This window comes from Siniperca chuatsi, linkage group LG16, assembly GCF_020085105.1.
Source record: "Siniperca chuatsi isolate FFG_IHB_CAS linkage group LG16, ASM2008510v1, whole genome shotgun sequence".
In the NCBI taxonomy this organism is placed as follows: Eukaryota; Metazoa; Chordata; class Actinopteri; order Centrarchiformes; family Sinipercidae; genus Siniperca; species Siniperca chuatsi.
In genome coordinates, this window is record NC_058057.1 from 23267995 (window position 1) to 23281364 (window position 13370).

General features: G+C 37.9%; 1 long non-coding RNA gene across 1 annotated transcript in view; it reads right to left on the reverse strand.

The window, feature by feature from the left end:
- Window positions 1-6095: 6095 nt before the first annotated feature.
- Window positions 6096-13370, reverse strand: part of LOC122862981 — a 30134-nt gene continuing 22859 nt past the window's right edge. The window contains exons 2-3 of the long non-coding RNA XR_006374886.1: window positions 11396-11574; window positions 6096-10368 (exon numbers count right to left, since the gene is read on the reverse strand). This is a non-coding gene — a long non-coding RNA (uncharacterized LOC122862981). The remainder of the gene's footprint in view (window positions 10369-11395; window positions 11575-13370) is intronic.

Genomic DNA, 13370 nt, shown 5'->3' on the forward strand with positions numbered 1-13370 from the left:
ACAAACATTAGAACCATTTGGTATGAAATGTTTGCAGTCTTCTCCGATGCTGAATACAGTACGTTATATTATATGCATATGCTTTGCATAAACAGTTGGATTTCTCGGTGCAGCCACAAGTCATCATCAAATGTGCTTATTTAAATTGTGCTTGCTGTTGGGAGAATTTGGCATGTAGCTCGGTACAAACAACTAGTTCAGAAAACATGGTGCATTTCTTTGGATACATTTTCTATTTTGGTCTCAGTTTTACTGAACAGAATTTCAAGGTCAGGAAAATACCAAACTGTCAGAAAATTATTCGCTCAGATACTCAAAATCAGGAAATCTGGAAACTGATTCTATCAAGGCAAAGTTCTTCGGCCACTTGTGTAAAGACATTACATATTAATGGATCGACAAGTTTGGTATATCTTGTTGAATTACAAAATGGGTTTTGTAGACAAACCCATAATGTATGATATTGGCACTGGTGTCCAGAAAATTCTAAAAATGTCCTTTTGTATTGTACAGACTACATGCTTATCTGGTTGTTCCGGCTCCGCTTTACAGTTAAAGTAAAGAACATTTTTATGTCTGTAAAGTTTGATGTAACACCTCTACTCACCCTGTGGCTCCTTCATAAAATGCTTACATTTGCTGTGATAAACATCCAGTGTATAGCCGGTTTTTACCTCCCAACATTGGACTTATGATCACAGATGGGATTTATTTCTCTTTGTGATTCGTTTTTGGGTTTTGTGATTTTTTTTACTTTTCTTTACATCATGTACCTTTTTGAAATTGTTAGCTTATATCCAAAATAAAAACTCATCTTAGGGTCAGCAATAGTTGATCCTTTCTGCTTGTTTAATTTCCTTTCTTAGTGTGGCTCTGAATCCCCCCCCCCCCAAATTATTAAATTTCTTTGTAAATTAAATTTTTTGCTGTTTGATCTTCAGTATGTGTTAATACATTCATATGAAGAGCAGCAAAAGTCAGAGAGACTGAAAGCAAGAACGAACACCGCCAAGTCTGACTGGAAGAGTTTAATGATGTTTTTAAAGTGAATGAAGAGGCAGTTATAAGGGGGACAAACAGATCTGAGATGAGTCAAGTGGAGCTGAAGTGAAAACGATAGTGAATTTGATGTGAAGATAACAGGATGAGCTGACACTCCAATGACTGCTGCAGCTGCGGAGTGGGAGAGTGAACAAATTTAATGAATAGAGGGAAAGAGTTTTTACTTGGCTAGACTCCATTTTGTCAACACAATTGTTTTTTTGCAAATACAGCACAGCCCAGAGGAAGGTGTCAGGCTGCTCTTATTTTTTTATAGCAAATCTCACTTCAGGAAAGACAACACAGTGAAATAAATGTAATACCTGCAGAAGCCCTGCAGTGGTGGGCAGAAAAAATTGTAAAATAAAAATATAAACATTAAGTGCATGGTAAATATTGGGGAATGCATATTTCACAGCAAACATTAATAATGGTTTATACTGATGGTGCGTGATATGAGTTAAACCTATGATCATACAAATATCGATTTGGCTTCATCCAAAACTGGGACTGGGAAGAAATATGAGTAGTGCTGTCAGCTCGTCACAGTCCTGCTGTTTGAAGGGGCATTTAGGGACTAATTATGCCACGACAACTTTAAGTTTCTAGAAAATTGGCAGCTCAGCCATAACTGAAGAGCGGTTCTGGGGCTGCACAGAAAAAAAGTGTCTGATAAAAACCTTAACTAATTCAATGACGGTGATTACAAATAAGCAAATGATGAGATTCCACAAACAGGAGTTAGACCGGCACTCACAAAAAAGTATAGACTAGCTGTACAATTAGTTACATTGTCCTTCATGCCAGGAAGAAACCAAGTATCATCAGTGAAAGAACAACATTAAGGCCCCATAGGAATGACACAGTAATCAAGTAAACATATAAAATACATGGAGGCCACAAGAGTAAAAGTTAGTGCGTACACAGGGTATAAACAAGACATAAAATGCCTGGTGAGGATTACTAAGAAACACATAGAAGCCAGCTGGTAGTGGGTGATGCAAATTATCTGCACCCAAAAGTCTTGCTTTGGAAACAGTTGCAGAAATCAATATAACCAGTGCCCCAAACTCATGAAATTTAAATATGTTCAGCTGTAGAAGTATCTGATCAGACAGAGGCAAGTAGATTTCTGTTAGCCAGCAACCAGCACTTTGGGAACCCCCTGCAGAAACGGTCCTGAGTATACAACTTTTACGGGAAAATGTCTAGGGACGTGATACTGACATGTGAAATTGCCAAACCATTAACATCTGAAAGAGGCTATATATCAATAATACTCGTGCTAATAATGCTAATAAAGTTTTATAAACATCTTAGAAATATACACATATTCTCCAGAGCAGAAAGACTTTGTAGGCCTCCACTCCTTGTGACTGTTTGACTATGACCCTTTTTTTCTTCCAGTCATCCTGTCTGCTTGTTTTCTGCCTCCACTTCTGATTCCCTCTGTTAGTCTGATTCTCCGGTTGATCGTCCGTGCCTCGCCGGCACTTGTTTGCGTCTCCGCATCTTTGCCACTGTGTACAGCATGTCCTCATTACTTAAACATCAAGCGTGTTGCATTAATGCTCGCTGACAGCCCCGCCTTGCCTCCATTGATGTATGTTTAGCTTGACATTTCTCCAGGATCTCCAACCAAGCGCTCCCCCGTCTCCCCACCAGCCTCCTGCACCTTAGGGTGGAATTGTTTGTTTTCATCTGTTTGTGTCTGTCTGCCACTTTGTGTTTGTCTGGACTCTGTCCCCCTGTCCCTCTGTGTGGACATCTAAAGCACCCCCAACCTTATCCCAACCACAACACCCCTTTGATCATTGCTCATAGCGCTTTTTCTGCTACTTTCTTACATTGATACACTGGCTTGCTGCCATTATGGCATCAGGGAGTATTTAAAAAAAAAATCCCTTAGGGTCGTCTCATACACCTTGAATTGTGTAAAGTCCAACAAGCATCAAATATTAAAGATGACAAGATAGTGTATTTTTGTGAACCGTCAGTCATCTTTCTCTGCTGCTGTTGGAGGAATTATATGACAGAAAACCGTCATGGACACTTAAGTGAGGTTAACTTCAACTCGAGGCCTAGTGGGTGCCAACCACGATAAACGGATTGAGCTGGTTCAGCTGTTCTAGCTGAACACAATGCAGTGTTTAGCACAAACACAAAAATCAGGTGCTGAGGGGAAGTGAGTGTCCCTCAGGAGGATAAACTAAAATATAGCATACAGCTAAAACAATTAATTGATCATTTAATTAGTCGGTCGACAGCAAAAAAAATTGGCAAACATTTTGATAATTGTTTAATCAACCAAAAATACCATAGATTTGCTAGTTCCAGCTTCTTAAATATGATGATTAGCAGCTTTTTGTTTCTTATATATCATTTAACATTCAGTATCTTGGGTTGTGGACTATTGATAGGCGAAACAAGACAGTTGAATACGCCCACTTCAATTCCCGGAAATTGTGATGGGCAATGCCTACAATCAATCGATTAATAAAAAAAAAAACATTGAGTGTACATTGAGTGTATTATAGTATACTCAATGTAAAGAGTAATAGCAGGATGTAAACTGACTTCATAATACTTAATAGTGTGTAAAAATGATGTTCAGAAAACCAGGAACATACTGTATATTAATCCATTTGACTGTAAGAGCTTCTTGTACATTCCTGTACTACTGTGGACATCAACTGTGATGTTACTATCTTTGTCAGTGTGCATGTAGTCTACTGTTGCCAAAACCACCTGGTTGCTAATTGCTTCAGTTACAGCCTGCTGTCTTTAAAAAGGCTGAGCCACGCAAGACATCATGATGACACACTTGAGCGAAGCCTCAGGTCAAAACATCGGCCTTCTCCCCTCCCCTCTCTCTCTCTTCTCTGGAAGGAAGGAATTTTGTATGAATTGTTTTATTGCACCAGACCATTAAACTGATTGATGAAATGCAGCTCATTTTGGATTCTACATTCTAGATTTATGTTAGCTTGTATAAATACTGTTCTGTATGTATATAAGAAATGGATCTGTAATCCACCTCCAGTTGTATATTTTAAAAACATCTGGACACCTCCAATATATAAAACTATAGCCGATGCGATTGTGTGCAGTATGACATATGGTTCTGTAATGTACTTCCACTGTTGAGTAAGTCATACACAAATAATGACTAACAAACACTAAGGCTCGAACAGACAGGTGAAAAAAGATCGTGTGATTGGTAGAGCGTATGTATTTGGGGACTTTTGCAACTTATATTGTTGTCTGAGACACAAACTACGAAGCTGATCATGCAACACTTACCACTACATCAGTACATAAACAACATACTACATACTGTACTGGCACCGGATATAAAATGATGTCCAGCACTATTGCCCGATGCAAAGGAATTAACATAATTCCAAGGAATATTGAGCTAGAAGGAAATGACTACTGCCATGAAAACTTCAAAGTTGTACCGTAGGGATTGGCAATATAGCAATAAATATACAATTTATTCCATGAAATGACTAAGAAATTTGGCTGTACAGTTTCTAGCAAAGTATAAATCCCTCGAGCATTTAATGCCTTTATTATAACGTCGACAGTAGAGAGATGGCAAAAAACAAGGGCAGCGAAAGAAAATGGGAACGACAAAGGTTCCCAGCTGGACTCAAACAGGGTTCATGGTCGGCACCTTAAAGCCCTTGGCCACCAGGGTGCACCTGGATTTACAGGATGTTTGAGCCAATGTGATAAGGTACCTTGATTTGATTTATTTCACAAGATAAACCAAAACAGGACATTTCCAATAAATTATTTTATCTACAAACTGTTTCTCATGTGAATTCAGAGAAACATTTGATATTACAGTCTAAATCAATCCTCTGTTGTACAGTCCTTCTGCATGTTTTACATATAAACCATCAACCTCTCACTGGTACCATGTGGCAACACGCAAGTTGCTTTGTCACAGTACTATTGTCGGCCTGAACGCAGCCTAAGCCACAGCTGAAATAGCAACGAATACAGGACTTTTATTCCACTGTGTATGACTCCGATGGGATGTTGGCTCCGTTTCTGCTTGACGTGTAAATGACACACATTAGCCATAAGACCTTTAGTGTATATCAAGGCTACTTTAGGCTGTGCTTTTTTTTTGGAGTCTACTGTACTTCCTTCCCCTTTGGCGGTCAGTCACTTGCATCATTAATAAACTGTTATTTTCCAAAAGCAGTGTGTGGCATTTTTTCCAAAGCTTCGATTAAATCACTGAGATATGCCTACTTAATGCATATACATAAAAAAAAAAAAAAAAAAAAAAAAAAAACAGCTGTGTACCTCCAGCATATGTGTCCTGCCAGATCTCTGGAGCCACTGTTACACAGCGAGCACAGAAATGTCATTGTTCACTGCAGCGCCTAGAGGAGGGTTGTCATACACTATATAGATCTCTGTTTGTTTGGCTTATCCCGACAGGACCAATTCATCACTGCTGGGCATGTTGGCTTAGCCTTCAGCACAACCACCGCAAGCACAGCAACTTGTCCACGGGATGAATACTCATACGCTTCACCCTATCTCCACTAGCTTGCTGTCTTTTTCCTTTTATGTGTCCTTTATGTTTTCATTCTTTCATCCTGCATTGTCTCTTCTCTCAGTTGTATTGTCTTTTTGCTTGCCTTTCCTTTTGTACACATCTTTCCCTTTGTTTGCATATTCCTGTTCATCCTCTTTCAGCATATCTTCCTCCTTTTCAAATTATTTTACCAAAGCCAACCACTATTATGTACAAAATTACCTAATACATACACAATTAAATACTTAATACACAACTGTACATGGGGTGGGGGTGGGAGGGGATTGGGTGTTCCAGGGCAACATGATTTTTTTGTTATGTTGAGTCAATAAACACTGAATTACAAAAACAATTGTACAAACAAATTATAACAATCAGCAGGACAATCCCTTTGCCTCAAAGAGGTTATCTTTTTACCTTATATATTATCCTATTTATTGAATAACTAGAATAACATTGCTGTTAATGACTAAAGTGTGCATTAGCTTTTATTTCAAGCTGTTTCTAATCATATTAGTGTTAATAAAATAGCCATTTAACCATTAGATTTTGCCCACTGAGTATCTGATTGCTTTGTTTTTGTTAGCAACTGTAACCGAGTTCATAAAAATTAGCCTTGTTGCTGTAATCTAATTAGATGCACTGCCATGATGCCATTGTATTGACACAGGTTAAATGGACTCCATTGTGTGTATTATATGCAAAAACAACAACAACATGTTTTTCTCCCTGGCTACCCAAAAATGATGAATGGAGAATCACTGTTTTCCTCCCTGCAGATAGATATCTTCTATCATAATAGTGAAAGCATGGTGAAAAACAGCCTTTTTCGTCCCTCTCTTCAGTAATATTGATGACCCAGCTTGTCTACTGGGAGACATTCAGTATGAATAGCTGGTTTGTTGAAGAACATATAATCCTTTTCCAGGAACAGGATTACTGTGACTTAATGAGTCATATCTGTATTCATGTGCAAGCATGTCTGTGTTTGTGCATCTTGTATGTGTTAGAATCAGTTTGAATATGTCTTTATGTTGCAAGTTGCCACTTGAAAACAAAAACATTGAGACTATGCACTGACCGAGTTGTAAACATTTTGTAACACCTTTTGTTAACCCCTTCCACTCTAATGCACAGCATATTCTACTTAACAGCAACAACCAAATCAGAAATTTTAATTGGAGTAAAAGGAGTGGTTCAAGTGCTGCTACTTGTGATAAAAGTAAACAGGATGTAAACAAGTAAAGACGTCTCTCAAAGGCTCAGTGTGGCTACAGGGAGTTGTTGTGAGGCTGTGAATACAAGTCTCTTCTCTTTGAGGAACAAATGAGATTCAAGTCTTAAGTGTTTGGGCATAGGGTAAAGATGCTCTGCTTTAATAGTTATACAACATTAAAAAATGAAATGCGGGCGATTACAACAAAGCTACCAAAAAGAGCCACAAGTATCATTTTATACATTGTGGTACCATATCCTGCAGTAGGAAAAAAACAAATCTGCCTCACAACACGAACATCTCAAACACACCAACATATTGGTTTTCTTTTTTCTGTCAACCTTGCAACCTTCTCCTTGCTGAGAGCCTCACTCAGTCATGTAAATGGATCCTAATGCAGGTACTGTGCTGAAACTGACCTGTCCATTCTCAGTTTATTTTGGTGATGAAGCCTTTGTAAAGCGCAGTCCCTTTTATTGGGTCCATCAGACTTAACTAAATGTCATTACAAAAAAGGTACTGCTGTCTTTCTCCGCTCATCAAAATTACATTTAGATAAGTCTGTCATGCATTTCCTAAACACTTGTTTTTCTAAAATGCGGCAAGTCTGTTACTGACACTGACACTTTCATTTTCTATGTGATTAAAGTTTCAACCCCTTCACTGCTATACAGCAGCAACAGAGTTTCATTAATTTATTGCTGTGAAGCTGATCATTGTTAAAGTAAAGCCGATCACATTGTCCAGTATGACTATTTTCATGAAGACTTGAATAATTAAATACAGTAACACTACTTTATAAAGACCTTGATCATAAACACACGTGGAAAAAGATTGTTTTAACTAATTTGCATGTTGTGGCATTTGTGTTTTGCTATATTTAACCACTCTACCCTTCGTGTGCTGTTATCGACGCTGCCAATTTTACTTACAGTATATTTAGAGTTTCATTAAAAATCTTCAAGGTTCCCCACTTGCTAATTGGTTCTTTGAAAGTGACCTTATCAAAAACAATATTAATGAGGAATATGGTGTGTGTTTGTGTAAAAAGTCATGGTTCACAAATCAGCAGTAAATAAGACAATGTCCTCTCTGTGTATGCAGAATATTACGTTGTTTTGTATTAGGGACAGCGCTAACCAGTCATTGAACAAGAAAATGTAGCAACTTTGCTTACTGTCAGTTTGCATTAAACACATGTTGTCAATGTATCATGCCAGCTGCTGTACAGAATACTTTGTTTTGTTCTGTCGTGTTTTCCAAGAGGAAGAAACAAGATGGCAAAAGCATCCGAGCCAAATTAACCAAACAAAGAAGTGCAGTTTTGGTATTTTTTCACTATGGGCAGAGCTGCAAAGAAAAGATGCATTGGAATAGTTTGATGCAACCACAAGTCACATTACCAATGTTATTATTACCACCGTTATGCAATAATCAATAATGCCAACAGTTACAATTGCTTTTGGACTATATTTGTCACGTGTACAGGATTTTTTTTTTTTTTTTTTTTTTTTTTTTTTTTTTTACAAGTCAGTACACCTCAAAACAACCATATTACTGCAGTTCTACTTTAGAGCTGCAGCTGTTGAATCGATTAGTTGTTAAACAGAACATTATTTTGATAATCAATTGTTTGAGCCTTTCTTCAAGCAAAAATATTAAACATTTGCTGATTCTTGAGAAATTGCTGCTTTTCTTTGTATTATGTGTAATTCCCTAAATTAAAAGGGCACTGTTATTTCTAGCAAAGTGGTGCATTTGAAGGGGACTATTTTCAGCTGTGGATTAATACACATTAGGTGCTCTAGTGAGTATTTCCAGCGCAGGACAGTGTATGTGGGATTGACTCAGAATAAACTACAGTGCCCTTTTTGATAATAATGAAAGAACATATTACCGTGTGGCTCACTGATGTGTTTTTCATTTTTGTTTGACAAAGCTGGGACTGTATGGCACAGAGGAATAAGCTATGGCAGGCTTTGGATACACAGACGATACTTGTTGGTATGATCAGTACCTTTTTTAAGTTTTCATTGGATCATCATTGGATTTGTTGACAATGAGAAAAATATACAATATGACTAGCCTAATCCTTTCTGGTTTTGCCCTTACCTGCTTCTTTCAGGTTTGTTATGGGATTTTCCATAAACGACATCAAAGTCTCTCTGTCCCTCAGCTTACCTCCAGATGCAGCTGGACTAGAGGACTGAGGCCCGTCCTGCAGTGTATCACAGCCTGCCAAGGTTCATGTCAGCAGGATGGATGCCTGTTTTACCCCCTGCCACATTCTCAACCCTCCTGGCTTCATCATACATAGGAACAAGCCTTGGTCTACTAGTGTTCACTTTATTCATCTTTTTTTCAAACCGCTGGCTCTTTCTTTATTAATTTATTTCTGAAACCTGGCAGATGGAATGTGGCCAAAAGAGCTGCTTGATTTCTATTTAGGCAAAGCAGAGAGAGAAGTTAGAGCTGACAGTTTACAATAACCAGAATAAAATAAATCCAGTAGAGGAAAAAAGGTGTCAGCATTTTTAAAAGCTACTTAACAGTCAGGGCCAGGATGTGAGTTGTTGCTACACTCCTGCTGCTTGCTTTGGAAGCACTTTTTGGCTATTAGCTTGGTGACTTTTTAGACCCCTTTAGTGACTTTTATTTAAACAAGAACTTACCATTGACAACTTTTATATTTAATTTGTTGCCTGTTTTATCTCCAAGTCATGTTGTTACTATTGTGGTGGGATGAACAACTTTTAATAAAAGGCATGACTTCTAAGAATGGATAAAAGGCTTTCTAAACTAGATTAGCTATGACAGACTAAAATAAAGTGTGTATGAAGCTATACTATATCCATTTTCAGATAAGTTACTTTGATTATGTCAGGCTAATCAGATTCTAATGTCAAAGCATATCGGAAATGACATTTCTCTTGTATAATGGCAACCAATGTGGATTTTTGTAAGGAAAAATCTGTTCAAGATCTTTAAGTTTGACAATGCAAAAAAAGTTATATGAAGTATTTATTTTTCCTTCAGAATTAAATTGTTGGAAATTAGGTTTTTCCTTCAGAATTTAAACTTACTACTCAGGATAGAAAGGCCTTAAAAACCACATTAAGACCATGCGACTTACTCCATCGACAACTACAATAAGACTCATCAAATGTATTTTAGTTTAGAGACCTTAGGATTCTCTCAGGTCATGGTCAAGGTTGCCATTAGGATTTAAAGTCTTCCTCAAATTGATGTTGCATTATCAGTTAAGGACTTCCCATGCATAGCAGTATGTAAGTATGTAACACTATGCTGCGGTGTAGTAGTGATCAATTACATATATGTTAACCAATGAAAATAACGGTTGCACCAACAACAGCTGTGTCGATGAGAGTATATTTAGTATTTCCCATTTTTCTTCTTTTTATTTGAAGCTTTCAGTCATGTCTCCTCTTCCTCACATCTCACATCCACTTTCAGCCGTCCCTCCTGTCTTTTACACAGTCCACAACGTCATCAATTTGCTTGTTTTCTTCAGCCAACACAGCAGGTCAGTCTGACAAGGACAAACAAGACGCTGTGTGAGTGTGAGTGTGTGTGTGTGTGTGCGCAAATTTAGGCCCATCCTCACCCAATTCTTGTATCTTTCTGTCTCTCTTGATGTACACCATGTAGGTTATGTATTAGAATTCACTTCTTGTTTTGAAGGGCCAATAATTCATGTTATTATTATTATTAATATACATAATGTTCCATCAGCCTGTCTGGTGGAGATAATTATGTGATTTCATTGATCAAATCTGGACTAGCTGACCACCTGACCATGTTAGGCCAGGCTGAGCTAGGCCAGGTCAAAGTCAGTGCTAGTTTAGTCATCACTTGTGAGGCACACGTGCACTAGAACAGGTTGGAAAGTAATGGGATGATGAAAGAGGAAGGAAAAACAGAAGGAGAAACCACAGACTAACGTATATTTTATTTGGATAGTCATCTGACTCCACAATGTACCAGCTGACAGGACTGAAGAAATAATCTCAGCAGGCTACTCCCTTGGTCTTTCCAATTATCCACAAATGTTGAGCTAACTAATGCTACAAGTTCATTGCTTTCCAAATTCAGTAGTCTTTTGGCTGTCAATAATTCTGGTTAAAGGGGAAAACACATCCACTCAATTAGGGTAAACATGCCTCATTTGAACACCTAAATAAGAATTAACTACCTCAATCAGAGAGACAATTAGTCCATCAATCGATTAGTCCATCAGCAGAAAATGAATCAGCAACAATTTTAATAATCAATTAACTGCGTCATTTTTCAAGCAAAATTCACTGATTCCCACTCTTTCATTGTGATGATTTGCTTCTTTTCTCAGTTTTACATCGTTGTAAACTTAAGATTTTTTGATTGTTGATCAGACAAAACATGAAGATGTCATCATGTTGAATGTTTAAAAGAGCTCTGTTTAAATAAGGTGGTTTCAACTTTTCATAATGAAATCAACAGATTAAATTTTGACATGTAAGCCCTCTTTCCAGCCTACCTGTATTGTCAGAATATTTCAACTTTTTTCTGTATAAACTCACCCTTCACATGATATTTTCTAGTTTCCAGGAGAGTCCGAATCATGTCAGGTACTGCAGGTGTCTTTTCCTTCTTCTGTTCAATAACTGCAGGAGTTTCTCCTGCAAGCACAGCAGTAGACCAACTCTAATGCCAAACGCTCCATGACGCTCCATCCTTGTCAAAGTTCTATCCATCTAAACTGTGGGTGGAAACCAGGAGAACACAGGGAGGGAATGTAAACTTTATCAAACTATCAATCCCACAATCTTTTGGCTGTAAGGCCACAGTGCTGAAACACCATGCTGTTCTGATATGATTCATAGATACAGAATTTCAAAACGTATATACAACAACCAGAGTTAAGAACAACTATGTAGTAGCTGGCTTGAGACAACCAATATAGCTGTTTGAAGAAAGATTCAAAAGTCCAGCAGAAAACCCTGTCGAATTCAAAGATTGTACAAAAAACAAAACATGACAAAAAAAACAAAAAAACAGTGTGATTTGGAGTTTAACAAAATGAATCTCAATAAAACTGAGTGTATGTTTCTGTTCACAGTGCAGACAAATTGAGACAGAAAATTAGAGCTGCAACGATTAGTCTATTTATCATTTAGTCAAATCGACAGAAATTTAATCAGAAACTATTTTGATAATTGAGTAACTGCTTAAGTCCTTTTTCTCTCTGGTTCCCATCTCTTAAATGTGAGCATTCTCTGGTTCTCTTAGTCTTCTATGACTAAGAAACTAAATATCTTTGTCAGTTAGACAAAACAAGACTTTTGAAGACGTCACTTTAAGCTCTAGGACATTGTAATGGACATTTTCACTGTTTCGCTGTTTCTGTTTTATAGACCAAATGATTAAATCGATTTATCAAGAAAATAACCAGCAGATAAATCAATGATGACGTTAATTGTTAGTTGCAGCAATGAAGAACGTGAGATGCTAAATATCTCCCTATCAGAGGTGTTTGGTGATTGCATGAATCTTCAGATATTATATATTTCTATCATCCTTGTGGACAGAGAGGCACAGGATACAGTGTAAATTGCTCAAAATATACATCTTGTAATACATCTAAACTGCTTGCTTTTTGTTGTAATATCTATAAATGCTTTAGCAACTCCAAACATGTACCTTTCCATGCTGAAAAAGCTATTCAGATTCTGAATAAGAAATCAATGAAGAGGCGCGTGTGTGAGAGAGGAAACTATGAAGTGGGGTGAGAGGATGATAAATGGATGGCACTAAAGCGGGTCTCATGTGTACAGCTGTAGAGCAGGTAAGGGCAAAACCAGACAGGATGACCTGTGATGATGGGAGACATATGATATACTAATGGAGGGAAAGAAATGACAGGTTGGGGGAAGGAGAGAGACCGAAACACTGCTGGCACTGTTGGCCTGGGGATATTTGTATGTAAAATTCAGTGTTATCAGCAGAAGCCACGGGGCCATGGCAACAGAGAAATGCATCCCGTGACAACAAATTGAGACCCTTTAGTATTCTGGTTTTCTAGCAGAAAATCTTCTCCACACAGGGTTAAGAAATAAAGAGTTTTGTTCCTGTGTTAATTTAACAGAAAATTAAACAGCAATTAGTTTGAGAGAGATGGATGCTTAAGAGTGGCGTGCTGCAGATGAATGTACAGAGCAACTTTTCGTTGTGATCGTGATGGACAATGTACAATAATTTTGGTTTAATTTCTGTTTGAATCTATTTGTTAACCTAAATGAACTGAAACCAACCGAGCTCAGTGGATGGTTTCCTAAACAAGAGGAGGACCAGAGCGGACCTGAGCGAGGCTGGTCCGAACACAGTCGAGTGGATGATACTGCGGGGAATGAGTTAAGCGATGGCGGAAGCTAGCCAAGCTCACCTGCGGTTTCCTGAGTAGCAACCAGGGAATTCAGGTTATGTTGTGGCCTGTTAGTTGTTGGTACAGCCATAATGCTTAGTAGTGATTAAATTCCCTAGGCCTAAAATACACCT